Consider the following 17,186-nt stretch of genomic DNA (forward strand, 5'->3'; position numbering starts at 1 on the left):
CCGGCAGCCACCGTCTCTCAGAGTTGCTGCTAGTCCTATCAAGAAGGAGTTTTATGCTTCAGATGTGTCTCCTCATAAGTCACTCCTTTTCACTAAGGTGAATGGGAGCAGTTTTGTGCTAGATCTGTGTCATACAAGCTCATTAGAGCTGAGTGTAAATTTTTAGGAATTTTGCAAGTGACTGCTAAAAAATTCTGTAAACTTAGAACTAGGTAAATTATTATTTTTTAAAAGTAAAAGATACTCAAAATCCATCACTTCCTAATTATTTTACAACTATTTATACTTTTATGCATTCATTGTGTCTGTATGGTAGAAACATATAAGAGTGTGCCACTGTGCAAGTCTTTCCATTCTGCATTTAGTGATGTCAGGTTGGCAGCTTGAAATCAATCATGGAAAGAGCATTTGTACCATGGAAATTGGTAAATACAAAAACAAATTAGGGCGCTTTTTTTTTTGAGGAAGATTAGCTTTGAGCTAACATCTGCTAAAATTAGGGCTTTTTTATTTTCTAGTTGAGAAACTAGGAGAGCTCTTTGTTAAATGTTTACCATCACACCATTGGCAAGGAGAGTATGAATACATGCCTGTTCTGATACCTGACAAAATAATTACTTAAGTTTCCAGACTGGCTAGTGGGACATTTTGCCGTCAACTAGCTATTTTTATAATACTATGAACTCTGATACTCACAAGTGGATTCCTTGTTCTCTCTTTATCACCAGTGAAAATTGCAAATCAGTAGCAGTAAAGAATTAAGTTTCAACCAGAATAAAAACTATGCCAATCAATGGAGCGGGTGGCACTTTACTGTTAGAAAAGCAGTAGAGATATGAAACTCATAACTCTATTGCATGATATATCAGACAGAGATGGAGAAAAAGCTATCATAAGAGGAAGGACATAAATTATGCTACATCAAAGGAAAGGAATGTACTAAAATAAAGAAATGTACTGCGTGGGTTCATGATTTGGTAATAATGTCAGCTCATTAGTGAGAGTCTGGGATATTTTTGCTGGGCAGTAAACCATTTGTCACTAGAAGAAAGAAGACTTTACTGAAGATACAGGGTTAGATCATAGAAGAAAGACTTAGTGAACATCTAATGGCTGTTATCATACGTGCTGACATTCAAAGCCAGACCCATCTGCAGGGGGAGTCCCTTGCGGCTGCCTTTCTGTATAATGTCCTTCAGAGGAAGTCCTTGACCATTGCTGCTTTCCTGGAATCCAGGCCCATCACACCCCTGAGCCCCAGAGCATTTCCATCTCTACCTAAATCCTACATCTCTCGTCCTCAACCCTTGTTCCAGAATTAACCTCTTACCTGTATGATTAATCCTAACATTTTTATTGGTGGACAAACTATGTGTCTGTGTCACACAGGGCTGGGACTAGGATGAGGCAAGTGGGGCATTTGCTTCTGGGGCAAAATTTAAGGGGCACCAAAAAACTTCATAATCAAGATTCATAATATTTTAATGCAATATTTAAAAAAAATAATGCTAAAAAATCCACAATTTATGAAGTATCAAAATTTTAAATAATGCCAGGATCATAGCTTAGTAAAAGGAGTGGGTGTTCTCACGTGTAAAGCAGTCTTCCGAGTGGAATGCTCTTTTCCCTTTCTCTCTTGTCGCCTGTCAGAGTTTCCTCAGTTAGCTATTTCCTCTCGCTCCTGGATTTTCCAGCTTCTTCCTAAGGAAGACTTGTTCCCCAAAGCCTACTGACTGCTCAAGGGTGAGCCACCTTTCTTGAGAAACCTCTTCTCCTTTGACTTCTCTGATGCCACATTTCTATTATTTCTCCTCCTGCTTCCCAACATTCCTTCTCAGTCTTGCTTGCAGGCTCATTTATTTCTGCCCTTTCTTAAAATTCTGGTAATCCTCAGGTGCTGACTCCAGTCCTCTTCTCCTCCTCTCACCCCTTCCCCAGTGACCACATCAACTCCCATGATACATCTATTACAAATAAGCGTATGACTCTCCTTTCCGGCTCCAAAGTCTCCCTGAGCTACACATTCCTATATCAACTACTCACTAAGCATCTCCTCTTGGCTGTCCCCTAGACTCCTCAGACTCAACGTATTCAAATTGAAATCTTTCACCACCTCCCCAGTTTGTCTTCCTGTACTATGTATCTGGTTGGATGGCACTAGGAATCCAACAAAGAAGCCTGGGGTCACTTTTTTTTTAACTGAGATATAATTGCCATATAACATCGTGTTAGCTTTAGGTGTAAAATATAATGATTTATGTATATGCTATGAAATGATCACCACAATAAGTTTAGTTCACGTCCATCACCTCACATGGTTATAAATATTTTTTTCTTGTGATGAGAACCTTTAAGATCTACTTTCTTAGCAACTTTCAAGAATACAATACAGTATCGTTAACTAGAGTCAACATGCTGTACATTACATCAACAGGACTTACTTATCTTATAACTGGAAATTTATACCTTTTGAACACCTTTACCCATTTCTCCCACTCCCTACCCACCGCCTCTGGCAAATACCAATCTGCCCAAGATCATCCCATCGTATTCTTCCTCTCTGCCCTCGTCCTCTGCCTCTCTCTCTCATTGCAGAAATACTAGCCTTCTTATTTCCACCCGCACCTTTCTTCCCTCAGATACTCGCATGGCTCCCCACCTTCAACTCTTCGCTGATATAAAAGTCTGTCAGAGAGGCCTTCCTGGACCACATGACATAACAAAAGCAACCTGCACCTCTACTATTCTCTAGTGCTCCTATCTTTCTTCATTTTCTTCACAGAACCTACACACCCATGACTTATACTTACTTGTCGATTTGTTTATTCTCTCTTCCCCATCAGAATGCAAATTTCCTGACAGCAGAGTCTGTTTTATTAACACTGTAGTCTCATCACCCAGAACAGTATTTGACATTTAATAGATGCTTGGTGAATGAATGATTAATTTGTGTCACATCTGCTTTATCAATTATTATCTCTATTAGTTCCTCTTTCACATTTTCAATAAATATTCAGTCAGCCCCTCCTACGAGCCCCGCACAGTGCTGGGTGCTCTCCATTCTACTGCGTTAGATCTCATTGTCGCCAGCCTGGACCCTTGCAATTGGTTCCTAACTGATCTCCTTGCTTGCAGTCAAGTCATTTATCTGTTCTTCATGCTGCTGGCAGGTTACCTGTACAACTTAGCTCAAATTGATGATTTCTCTGGGAAGTCTTTCTCAATAATTTCAGTAGAATTACTTGCCTTTCCTTGTGCCTCGGTGTACCTTGTGCCATGCACATAAAACCATGGCACTTTGGTGTACATATCTACACATATATCACACTCTATTTGACGGCAAACACATTGAGGGCAGATGCTATCATTTATTTACCCCTAAGTCTGATCTCCCATGGAAGAAGTCCCAGCTTGGCCCTCTCAGCAGTTTTCATTTTTCTGTCTTAATATTTGAATGGTCCATTTTTAGGGTTATTAAAGAGAGTCTTTTCATCCTCACTATTTAACACAATGCCAGGGCTATTATGAATGCTTGGTAAATATTTGTTGAGTAAGTGAAGTAGTATATTCAGTGAATTATCTGTCTTTATGCCAAAGAGTCCAAAGCACTCATACACAAATCATAGTATGTTTCTCTAACTTTTCAAAAATGATATGACCACACGTTTCTATATAATAGGTAAAAAGCAGGTAGTATTATCTCTATCTAACAGAAGGATTGGATTTATATCTGTTTCCTAAGATTCGTTTGCACCCAAAACTGGATTGACAGCATCAAGTCCAGGGTGCAGATTATTAAATTAGATGCTAAGGGGTTAGCAAAGAGAAGTAGAAATATTGTCTGCCTTCAAGGATCATACTAACCGTCGGAAGGAGAAGACAATATGCCTAGAAAATACTGGTTCATCGAACTCTTTTTAATAACCCTAAAAATGGATCAACCAAATATTAAGACAGAAAAAAGAAAACTGCTGAAAGGGCCAAGCTGGGACTTCTTCCAGGGGAGATCAGCATCTTTATTCACATGACAGCTGCTCTACCTAGAGGGCTGTGCACCGAGGACGAGACAAGATGCCTCTTCTAAGCCTGCAGTGCTCCCCGACAGCCAGCTATCCAGGGCCTGCACAGAATCACAGCATTCTGACAGCTAAGTCTGAGCATCACTTCCACAATTTTCCTGGAAGGAAGAAGAAGCTGCGGGCAGGAATGCATAGGGGAATGATAATGAATTCCTAATGACTATTCTAGGTTAACTATCACTTCTATAGGTAGAAAGTTCCATTTTGAAGGAGGCTGCTAAAAAAAGACCAAGACCACATTTCTAAAACTAAATCAAAACTCTACCAGTTATTCAGCTTCAAAATTGTGATATCCTGGTTTTCCAGGAAATGATTGTGTGCAAAGAAAATGAAGCAGGAAAATAAATTAACATTTATAGATACCTTCCACATGTTTTGAACTATTCTTTCAAACCCTCTCCCTCAGTTAATCCTCACAACAATATTGCAAGATAAATAATACTAGCCCTATCTTGATAGATGCAGGTATTGTGGAAAAGAAAGGCCCGCATAAAAATATTACTTATTTCTGTCAGTACGGACTAATGGAACTTTATTTTGTTCTATAGGTTATAATCTATTAGTCTCATTATTTATTTTTTGGTTCTTCCAGCTTTGGCCACGGGACCTTTCTCAAGTGAAATCTTGTGCCCTTCTTCACATGCCCTCATCAGTTTTTGAGCATTTCCTTGCTTTGTGGCACCACAAGATGTTCCAGGCTCCTCTTGTATATTTCTTGCCCCAACCCTGGAATCAGCCAAGGAGGCTTGGCAACTTTTACTGGAGAATGGTTTTATTTTATTTTTTATTTTTAAAACAGTGTGTTTATTTTTCCTTTTTCTCCCAAAGCCCCCCAGTATATAGTTGTGCATTTTTAGTTGTGGGTCCTTCTAGTTGTGGCATGTGGGTTGCTGCCTCAGCATGGCTTGATGAGCAGTGCCATGTCCACACCCAGGATTCGAACTGGCAAAACCCTGGACTGCCAAAGTGGAGTGCGCGAACTTAACCACTTGGCGACCGGACCGGCCCTGGAGAATGGTTTTAAAGTGAAATGAAGATCTGAGTGCCAGGTGGGCTCGGTCCTGAGGTGTCACTGTTTCTAAGCTCTCGCAGAGAAAAGAGATAAGAAATATAAGCATGTATACACCCACATACATCCCCCACACTCTCATCTACATCTTTTACTCCATCCATCTCTAAATATATTAAAGACCATGAGTTCATACTCATACCTCTCATTCCGAACCATCTCTTCATGGTTCATTGCAGCGTACCTCATTTCCTTCTCCAACAGTGAAAAACTAGACTTCCACTATCGACAACGTATTTATTTGCGTAGTTCTAGAATACACATAAAGTAGTTATTGAGTAGCTAACCCATACCCCAGGATGAAAAGATTTAGTAACTAATAATATTTGTGTATAGTTTATTTTTGTCTTTACCATTACAATATATAGTCCAAACACTTCTTTCCAAATTTGTTGCTGTCTGTATTCCATTTTGGTCTTCCTCCACTTCCTGATTCATTTTAACTATTTATTGAGTATAACTACCATTACTATGTAATTACCATGATTCCAAAAGTTAGAACTGTGTAAAAATAAAATGATATACTCAGAAAAGTGTCACTCTCTCCTCAGCCCTTTCATCCTCTTCCTGTTCTCCCATTCTTTCCATCCAGTCCCTATCCACCTCCTTTAGGTAACCAATCTCACTAGTTCTGGTTTATCCTTCCTGTGTTTCTGTTTGCATAAAAGAGAAGATATATGTATATTTTCTCACACTCTGTTATACATTCTATGATATGCTTTTGCACTTGGCTTTTTTCGCTTACAAGTATATCCTGGAAATTAATCCATATTAGTTAATAAAGATCTTCCTAATTATCTATTTTTACAGCTTCATAGCACTTCACTGTGTGGATATACCACAGTTATTCAACCATTCTTTGATGTATGGGCATTTAGGTTGTTTTAAATATTATGCACTTATAAATAATGCTGAAATGAGTAACTGTGTGCATGTACATTTTCATATTATTGGGGATGTATCCTGAGGATTAATTTCTAGAAGTGGGATTATTGAGCCAAAAGGTAAGTGCATATATATTTTTGTTAGATATTGCCAAATCCCCCTCAAAATGGTTGTGTTAGTTTACATTCTCCCCAGCAATGTATGAGTGTGCCTCTTTCCCTACAACTTGGGCAACAAAATATTTTGTCATACTTTTTCGCATCACCACTTACATATGTGAGAACTTGTATATCAGCATTATTTTAACTTGAATTTCTTTTATTTTGAGTGGGAAATGTATTATTGAATATATTTTTATAAACCATGGACCATTATTGTATCTTTTCGGCGAGTTGCTATTTGTGTCTTTCCCCTATTTTTCTATTAAGTTGCTGGTTCTTTGGCCCTCAATTTTCAAAGGGGATGTTTAGGCAACTTTTTATAGATGTGTCATTTGTAATTCTATACATATTCTACCGCTCCTGTGAGAAATTCTCATTTATCTCATATGGTTTCATTTAACTTACATATCTTATCATTGTTTTAGAAGAAATTTAGAACACTTCACATATTTTATTTGTATTATACTGTTGGCATTTTGAAAACATACATTTTAATCACCATGTGATTGAATGAGAACCAAAGAAACAAATTCATGCAAGAACTCCTTCCTCTGACTCTTTCATGCAATATTTACTTAGTGAGAACAAACAAAAAAATATTTTTAAAGTGGAAAGTATGTCAACTTGGCCATTCTATGACTTTGACATTGATTTTTATAAAAAGCAGGAGATAGATTCATAAGTAACTGTGCTCAAGGTAGTAAAGAAAAGAAGTGGAAAGAATGAAGCAATGGAGAAAAGTACCAAAATGGAGAAGTACCTCGAGATTAAGTAGTTTTACATAGATCACATACTTAGTCAAAGACTGATTTGTGCAACTTCTGATTGCTATTTAAAAGGTTTCGTTTAATATTCTTGTTAGTTCCATGAAGGAACAAAGAAAGAATTTATTAAACTTTCAGATGGTACTCAACGAGGTGTTTCCAACAGAAGAAAGAATAGAAACACAGTACATATGGAACTAACAAGGTTAAAAATGTGTGAGTAGACAATCATGACGTGATTCTTCTTGGGAAAACACCTACTAGTGTTCATTGGCAGAAAAACATTAGTATTGCAAGTCAAAAGAAGCTAAGAGGATAAAATTCCAAAGGACAGGGGAGTGATAAATAGACCTATTAGTAACTAAGACAATAAAATATCAGGTATTTAATTTGAAGAAGCTTGAGAAATAAATGAATAGTAGTACACAACTGCATTAAGGAGCATTCATCATCCATACAAGAGCTCACAAGTTAGTTGTGTCTGGTCAAATTCAGTCAGCCAACGTGTTTTGTTGGGTCCATGACATTTTTTTAAATTTGTATTTGAATTCATTTAGATCCTACCACTCATGCCCAATTATTTTATATTTGGCAAATTTTACCCATTTATTTATCTCCTTGGCCTCTTGGAAGCATATGTGTTTGTTACATCTCTTGGATACTATGATATCTCTCTGCTTGTTTCAATGCCATTGATTTGTTGAAGAAACTGGGATAGAACGTGCCACATTCTGGATTTGGCTCATCGCGTCATTGTTGTATCATTTAACTTAATCTTAAGTCCACTATATTTCCTGAAAATTGTAAGATAGATCTGGAACAGATGTTGCCAACTTTTCCCAGAAGGAGCGATAGTAAATATTTTAGGCTTTATGGGCCATAAACTCTCTGTCACAATTATGGGAGTTCTCCTTTATCCGTGGGAGATACGTTCCAAGACCCCCAGTGGATGCCTGAAATCACAGATAGTACCAAACTATGTATATATACTATGGTTTTTCCTATACATCCATACCTATGCTAAAGTTTAATTTATAAGTTAGGCACAGTAAGAGATTAACAACAATAACTAATAATACAATAGAACAATTATAACGATATACTGTAGTAAAAGTTATGTGAATATGGTCTCTCTCTCTGTTAAAATATCTTATTGTACTGTACTCACCCTTCTTGTGATGATGTGAGATGATATAATGCCTATGAGATGAGATCAAGTGTGTGGCCTATGTCAATTGCCAACATCAGTACTCTTGTACTTTGGGGCCATTATTAAGCAAACTAAGGTTTGCTTGAACACAAGCCCTGCCATACTGCCACAGTCGATCTGATAACCTGAACGGCTGCTAAGTGACAACAGGCAGGTAGCGTACACAGCGTGGATACGCTGGATAAAGGGATGATTCACGTCTTGGGAGGGAGGGAACTGGATGGCGCAAGTTTTCATCATACCTTCCGAGTATAGAATATTGCACAATTTAAAAACTTATGATTTGCTTATTTCTGGAATTTTCCATTTAATATTTTTGGACCATCGGTAACTGGAATTGTGGAAAGTGAAACTGTGGATAAGGAGGAACTACTGTACTTAACTCTGTCATTGTAGCAAAAAAGCAGCTATAGATAATATGTAAATGAATGGGCATAGCTATGCTTTAATAAAACAGTTTGCAAAAACCGGTGAGACGGTGTCAGTTGAGGCAGAAGGAAAAGCATGTATGAAGACCTGGAAACAAGCGAGAACATGTCATGTTCAAGGGGCAGAAAGAAATTCATTGTGGTGGAGGGTCGAGCGGAGAGAAAGCTGAGCGAAGGACACCTGCCTTCAGTAACAGGGGGGACTGCCTTCAGGGGTCTTTAGCTCCTTCCCCAAGGCTTTCACTCAGCAAATGCTACCCTCCTTCCTGTCTCCTGACTGTAAGTCATCTACGACATACTCATGGGTCACACACCCAGCAGCCATTTTACACTTATGACCATGTATGTGATTATGGCTCAATCTCCCCAAAGAAGGAAAGAACTGTGCATTCATTCATCAAATGTTTACTGAGCACCTACTATGTGCCAGGCTCTGTGCTGAGGGTGTTATGAGGAGCAAAAAGACAGAATTTTCTCTCTGGGAGCTTATATTCTAACAGGAAGAGGAAAGATGTTAAGGAAATAATCATAAAAATGAAACTGGGTCATCTAAACTGAGGTAAGGACTATGATGTGAGAGAGAGGCTTCTTGGAGAGAATATAACAAAGAAACCTGACCTATTATGGGAATAAGGGAACACTTCCCTGAGAAATCTCTCTTCAGTTCAAATTTCAATCTGCCCCTACTTTTTGGAGAGCCCCCGACTGGATTGGAAATTCTCTCTCCTCAGTCACTGCTCCCATCGTCAGTAACAATTCCGGCTGAGTGACCCCGGTCATTCAGGTAACAGGTCTCTGCTTTTCTCCCCAATTTTACTGTTGTCAGGGGCTCAATTTTCCCAAAGAGTTGGTCTCTGGAAGATCCCAGATTCTGTGGAGGCAGTGTTTGTGTGGCTTCTACTTTTCTTCTTCTAAGGGGACCTCTAGCCTATGTCTCTCTTCTGGGGTTTAGACTGCACTGTCTCTAGGGCTTGGCAAGGCCCAGAAACATCTTTGAACCCAGTCACTCAAGGGATTCTGCTTAAGAAACCAGATTGATGACCAGGGTAATGTGTGAAAATGAATAAGAATCCACCTGTAGGGGCATTAGCTGACGTGCCCCTTTAAAAACCATGTGTCCTTGAGGCTTCTTGTCTTGGCTATGTGCCAGCACTCATGATGATAACAGTCCTGGGCTTGGTCAACCCAGCTCCTTTTTCGTGGGAAAATTAGCACAAAGACCTGGAGGTCTGAGGGAACATGGATGCCCTTCAGTGGGGGCCTTTTGGGGGGACTCTGGTCCTTGGAATGCAGGTCATAGAGAGACAGCCCCCCTTGGCAAGCATGCAGCCTTTGTTCCACTGCCTACTTAAGTAAGCTTCTCTCAGGGGCCAGTAGCAGATGCACATTGCCTGTCCAGCTGGCTGCCGCTGGACCTTCCCTGTAAGTAACTCCCAATAAACCCATATGTCTAGTTTGCTGTCTCTGGGTCTTTTCTTTGGTCTCTTGGCTTCTATCCTGCACTGCTCACCCAGATGGGCGTGTGGCGGAACACCACCATACAGACATATGGACATAGAAACAAGATGTAAAAAGGACCCTGGTCTGGAGCTGGCTTTCTTTTCTCTGACACTCCTCCCTCCCTGGCACGCTGCCTGCTGCCTCTCTGAGCCATCTCTACCTCTTCTTTCCCTTTTCAAAACAGCTCTAATGTTGATTTCTTCTGCTTTCCTCTGTAAGCCAGTGTTAGAAGTGGCGATTAGTTCTTTCCTCCAAGGTTTCCCCTTATTGGATGAAGTCACTAGATAACAAACTTTCCACGCTAGTTGTTTCCTAGACACCTTTTCAAACACTCAACCAGTCTTGGCTTTTGCAGTTTTCTCTTTCTGGAATGACTTTCTATGCCTTCTCTACCTGGAGACCTCCAGTTCAGCTGATAAATACTTCACTTCCTCTGCCCCATGGTCCGAGGTTCCTTTTTTTCTGGAAACCCAGCAGAATGAGTTCATCCTCCTCTCTCCTCCTACAGCTCCCTGTGTAGGCCCTTTTACAGCATTTGCCACATTACGTCATCATATTGTAATTGGGTGATTACAGATCTGTCTCCCCGACTAGACCTTGACCACTTGAGGCCTGGCATAATTACGTCTGATTCCTCTCTGTGTCTCCAGAGTCTTGCAGGGTCCGCCCCATAGTGGGTGCTGAGTAAGGTTTAAATTATTTCATTAACTACTTTGTCTCACATGCACATTTAGCACAGATACAGAAAAGGTGCAACTCTAAAGAGATTTCACACATTCTGCTAATGCAAAGAGGGAATGAAAGGCCAATGGTTAAGTGAAAAGTTTTTTTTTTAGCTGTGGAGTGTTGTCTTGCCTCCTTAAAGCTGAGAGGGCTGCTGAATAAAATGGTCAAATTTTGCACAACTGAACCCAGGCCAATTGGGGAAATTTCACTCTTTATCAGTCTACCTCTGGCCTGGACCCTAGCTTTTAGAATTACAGAAAGATTGGCTTATGGGCTGTCTCTTCCTCTTCTAGGAGGGAAATGTCAGTAATAATTTAGGTCTCACTGATTGCATCTCAACCATGCAACTGGTCTATGATTTGACCTTTGAATTATCAACAACCTGCTGACCTAGGATTCCTTAGGATCCTCAGATCAAGGACATAGCATTCCCCAGGAGAGAGAGCAAACATAAAATAAAGCAAAAGGAAGTCCCATACTCAGCTATGTCGGTATCTTTCTAAAGTACTAACACCATAATAAAGGCTTTCTGCTTCTGTTTCATTATGTGCCAGCCAGAGACTGTAAACACTGTCTGTGGCAGAGAAAAACAGTGTCTAGAAACAAATAAGAAAAACTAAAGACGAAACTGGGAATCCGTGCACAGCTTATGCTTTGGTATTCTGTGGTCATGACAGCTTTTGCTCTTATGAAAGTACTGTGTGCGGTGATTTTTTTCTCTGTAATGATTTCTGAAACCGTGTGACTTGTGGAATTTGCCTTTAAAAAAATGCAGTGAGTGTTTAATCGTTCAGGGTGTGAGTAACCACATTCTGTTCAAGGATGCTTCCAGCCCTCACTCTCCTCCTTATCAGCGACAGCGCTCCAAACACTTGTCTCAATTTTCAGATCAAAGCTGATGAAAAACAGTCCTTTAAAGGGTTGAATTGCCTTCTGCATTTTTGTGCATCAGAAGAAAATACCTACACCACTTGAAAGGGTGGAATTTTTTTCGGTGCCTCATCTTTAGATTGTGAATTCTGCTTTGCCTCTCTGCTTTGCTTATTTCCTACTCTGTCAATGTCACCTGCTTCATGAAATGTATCTTTTAATTAGTTATTCTTGTCTCAAATTGTCTGCTGTGGCTCACTGTCAGGGCAAGAATTCATATTAGTAAAATGGGATCTGTCACGAAAGGGAAATATCCTGGCTTATTTCAATGTGGAATTAATCTCGTTTAACCAATAAGTACCTTAATTGATTTTCCAGATAAATCTTTTTGTTGTTTATATTTTCTTTGAAGTTGCATACAACATGGCTTTTCTACAAAGAGCAGAAATTCAGAAGCATGACAACACTAAATTATGGAAGAGCTGAGAAGTCTGATTGAGAAAGCATTTGGAGAGAATTCTAGAGCTAGAAGCCAAATCAACAACACAACAGCAACAACAACTCCATTCACATTCTGTTCTGTGGAGGAACTCCAAAATACATCTCCCAAACATGCATTATAAAATATGGGTATCTTTGTATAGATTCCACATACTCTGTCTGGGTTTCTATAAAAACAGTGGAAAAACTGTAAATAATACAGAAAAGACTTACAGGGAAGAGAAGGTAAAGTTATAACAAATAGGAATAAGATGAGTGATGAAATAAGTAGATAGGGCTTTTCCGAAGGCAACATTAAAAACAATGGTAGACTTTCAAAGTTAAGATATTTACCAAAGTGAATAGAACCAAACTTTCTTATGCTTTGGAAAACCATAATTTAGTCCTTTGGGGAAGAAATTGAGGTCTGAGCAGTTACATGTATATTCCTATATTCTCTTCAATATTATCCTTCAGGACTGAGTTTGCACTTTTTTCCTAAGAATGAGGAATGAAGGTCACCATTCTCCTTCTAGACCAGATACTGGGAACCCAATGATAATGTGATGTTTAGTCATTAAGACCAACTGCATGGGGTAGAAAGATCACTGGACTAGAAACGAAGAGCTCTAGGTTCTTGTCCCTGATGGCCCATTAACTGATTTTGTGAACTTGGGAAAATCAGTGAGTTTGACAAATATTCCTTAAACCCCTAGGTACTAGGTAAGATGTTGGAGATTCATTGACAGTAGGAAAGGTTTCTTGACTTCTAATTTCTTTCTCCTTGGTAAAGAGAGACTGACAGTAAAAAATAATCATAATAAAGAACTACAGGTGCAACAATAAGAAATAGATGGGACTAGGGGCCGGCCCCGTGGCCCAGTGGTTAAGTTCGTGCACTCCACTTGGGCGGCCCAGGATTTTGCCGTTTCAGATCCTGGGCACAGACATGGCACCGCTCATCAAGCCATGCTGAGGTGGCATCCCACATGCCACAACTAGAAGGACCCACAACTAAAAATACACAACTATGTACTGGGGGGGCTTTGGGGAGAAAAAGGAAAAATAAAATCTTAAAAAAAAAAAAAGAAATAGACGGGATGAGGATCGGGGCAGAAGGCAGCATTTCAGGAACTTCAAGCCCTTTGGCCTTGCTGGCTTCAAGGCGGCTGGACAAGGTGGGGCAAAAGGTAAAGCTGAAGTCGTGGGCAGGAGACAAATTGTGGAGTGGTTTTCACATTAGAGTAAGGAGTTGAGACTTTAGCAGGTATCCAGTGACTCTCAAATTTTGATATGCAACAGAATTATTTGGGGAGCTTGTTAAAACACACACGTCTGCCTTTAGTGATGGCATCAGAACCTCCAGTGGCAGGACCAGGACACCAATGTTTTTGACAAGCCTCTCAGGTGCTTCTAATGTACACAAAAGTTTGAAAACAACTGATATAGCCAGTAGGGAGCCACTGGAGGCCCTGACAAATGGGAATAACACCAGATATGTATTTTAGAAAGATCACTCTACCAAGAGTGTGAGCCTGGAGATAGGGAAACTAATTAAAAGACTATTTTCCCTGTGACCTATAACCCAGCATCTCCTCTTGGGTCTATGTCTGAGAAAAACTCTAATATATGTACCTCGAGAGAAAAGCTCAGAAATGTTCATAGCTGTGATGTGTATAGTAGCAAAAAATAGGAACACCTCAAACATCCATTAACAAGAGAATGGATAAATTGTGGTATTTCCCACAACAGAATATTTTACAGCAGTGAAAATGAGTGAGTCAAGTCTATATGCAACTAAATAGGCGAATCTTACAAATAGAGTTTTGAGGGTAAAAGAGAAAGTAACAGAAGACTATATACTGTATGATAGCATTCAAATAGAGTTTTTACATGAGCAAAATTAAACAGTCTGTACTCTTATACTGTTTTTTAACAAAGTGAGGATATAAAAACACACAATTCAGAATAGGATTTACCACTTACAAAGGGCAAGGAGATGAGTCGGGAGGAAACACACAAATAACTTCAATAGCGTTGGTAATGTTTTATTTCTTTAGATGACTGGTGGATTGATGGCCATTGGTGGTTTTTGTTTTTTTCTATCTTTTTTTATTTTGAGGAAGATTAGCCCTGAGCTAACATCCACCTGCCAATCCTCCTCTCTCTCTTTCTTTTTCTTGCTGAGGAAGATCGGCCCTGAGCTGACATCTGTGTATATCTTCCTCTATTTTCTTTTTCTTTTTTTTTTTTCTTTCTGTTTAGTGGTGCATCTACAACATGACTGACAATAATGTACAACTGAAATTTCACGAGGTTGTAAATGATCATAATCTTAATAAAAAGCAAAAAAAACCCAGAATAAGTCTTCCTCTATTTTCTATGTGGGACACCTGCCACAACATGGCTTGACAAGCGGTGCATAGGTTGGTGCCCAGGAACTGAACTGGCGAACCCTGAGCCACTGAAGCGGAGCATGCAAACTCACCAGGCTGGCCCTGTTGGTGTTTTGATTATACATGGTAACTTATATTTGGTAGCCAGTCTACAAAGATGGCTCTCCAATGCAACACGCATCCCAATATTCATGCTTTTGTGTAGTCCCCTCCCACATTGAACCTGGGGATGTAATCAAGAGGGTGCAGCAGAAGTGATGCTGTGTGACTCCAAACCTAAGCCATAAGAAGCCATGTGTCTGCCTCTTTGGCCTCTTAGAACACACACCTTGAGGAAGTAAGCCACCGTATAGGAAGTCCAACCACCCAGAGACCACCACACCATGAGGAAGCCCAAGTTAGCCACGTGGAGAGGCTGCACGGAGACAGGGAGGTGTCTGACCAGCTATCCCAGCTGAGGCACCAGTTAGACGAGTGAAGAAGCCATCATGGGTGTCCAGCACAGTTGAGCCTGCACATGACTAGCTTCAGCCACCATTTGACTACAACCGCATGAGAAACCCCAAGTAGAACTGCCCCCCGGAGCTGAATCAATCCTCAGAACTGTGAGAGACAGTAATAAATTGCTGCTTTCAGCCACAAACAAATTTGAAGTGATTTATTATGCAATAGATAACCAGAACATTATAAATATGTTACATATATTCTTTTCTACACATCAAATAGTACAATTATTTTTCAAAAATAAGATTACTAAAATAATTTCTCAGAATCAGATGGTTCTGTCTTCAAATCTTTGCCTCGTCACTCATAGGCGCTGTGGCTCTGGATAAGTCATTTGACCTAAGAGTCAGTTTTCTCATCTGAGAAATGGGGAAAATAATACCTCCTAACTCATAGGGAGGTTGAGAAGCTTAAGAAATATAGAATCTGTGTATCCTTTTCCAGGCAGAGGGTCAGGACTTCATAAACTATAGTGACCAGGCTTGCTTCCTCTGGATCTAAGGAGGAAAGAAAAAAGTTTTGCAAAGGAAGAGTGTGAATTAGAGCTCAAGGACCTCTGTGAATGTCCGTGGTGAACAGGGTATAACCGGAACAAGCGGCTATAAAGTCTTCTCCCACTCTGTGCTTTTATGAAGATTCATTGATTTCCTGTGGTTTATTTCAGGTATAAAACATTTGAATTCAGTGCCACAACTAGAAGGACCCACAACGAAGAATATACAACTATGTACCGGGGGACTTTGGGGAGAAAAAGGAAAAAATAAAATCTTTAAAAAAAAAAAAAAAAACCATTTGAATTCAGATTTCCCAGGGACAGAAATCCCTAGTTATTTCTCTATTTTTAGCGTTATCACTGTCTTTGGCTTCCTTCTCCTGTGGCACTCTCCATGTTGGGCCCTCATCTCCTATCAGGTGACAGCAAAAAAATGAAGGGGCAATTCAGTCACTCCACTTGAAGGCTGGTTAATAATCTCATAGGAGGATGGGTAAGGAAGGAGGAGCATGAGACTGAATGCATGTTCTTTCTGTAGAGTAGGTGAAGTCTGGGAAGAGAAGCTTTCTTGTTTCTTCTTAAGAAGCAATCTTGTTTGAAAGATGATTATACTCTAGGAAGGGGTGAAATATGACCATTGTGTGTCTCATAGATATCCTCAGAGTATAATGAAAGGCAGTTTCAACCCTTTCTCATTTAGCTCGGTCCACAAGTGACACAATTCAGGAGGATTAACACCACCAGCTGGGAGGTAAGCATTGCTGTTCTGAAGAACTTGTTGCCTGTGAAGCTTGTGAACCATGAAACATCAACTTTGACATGGGCTGGAGGAGATCTGCAGGGAATCGGGGCATGGCATGGCTGCAGCGTGCTCAGGCCTGCATTGGGGGCAAGCTGTCTATCTGTAGACCCTGGAGCTCACAGGATCAGAGGACAACTTCCATCTGTTCTCTGTACCCACCAGGGCAGAACAAAAGGCATGGGGGTTATAATCCAGCAGGAGGTATTTGGGTTAGATGCGCTCCAGAGGTCTAAGGTCTAATTCAATGAACAGTACGTCTTTCTTGTCTCTGAGAAGAGGTAGCCTTCTAAAAAAATTTAGTATACTTCTGAAAAAACTGTACTTGTGAAATATTTGTTGAAACTTCATAAATACCTGTAGCTAAAACAATTTTTTTAATGCAGTTAAATGTTCAGATTTGCTAGAGAGCTGCTGCAGAACTTTTGGGCTTTATTTATTAATATACCTTTCTCTTTACAGATTCCTTCCTTTTTCCATTGAATTTTGAGAAAGAAATAAAAGTCATTTCTCTTACAAGAAGTCCCTCTATTCCCAGTCATCCTAAATGTCAGAAGGCAAGGAAAGACCAGTGGTTGGAACCTCAAGGTAAGATTTTTGATACTTACCCAGCAAATTCTCATATTGTTTGGCCCTATCTAGGATCTAGAGGGTTGTTGTTGCTCTTTCTTTTCTTAGGGGAAAATATGTAGATTCATATCTCTATCTCATTGAGCTTTCCTAATAAATTCCAGTGCATTGAAATCTTTTTGAAACAATTTCCAACTTACAGGAAAATTGCAAATATGGTACAAAGACTTTTTTATCTGAACCATTGGAGAG

The sequence above is a fragment of the Equus przewalskii genome, chromosome 16 (genome assembly GCF_037783145.1).
Source record: "Equus przewalskii isolate Varuska chromosome 16, EquPr2, whole genome shotgun sequence".
Lineage (NCBI taxonomy): Eukaryota > Metazoa > Chordata > Mammalia > Perissodactyla > Equidae > Equus > Equus przewalskii.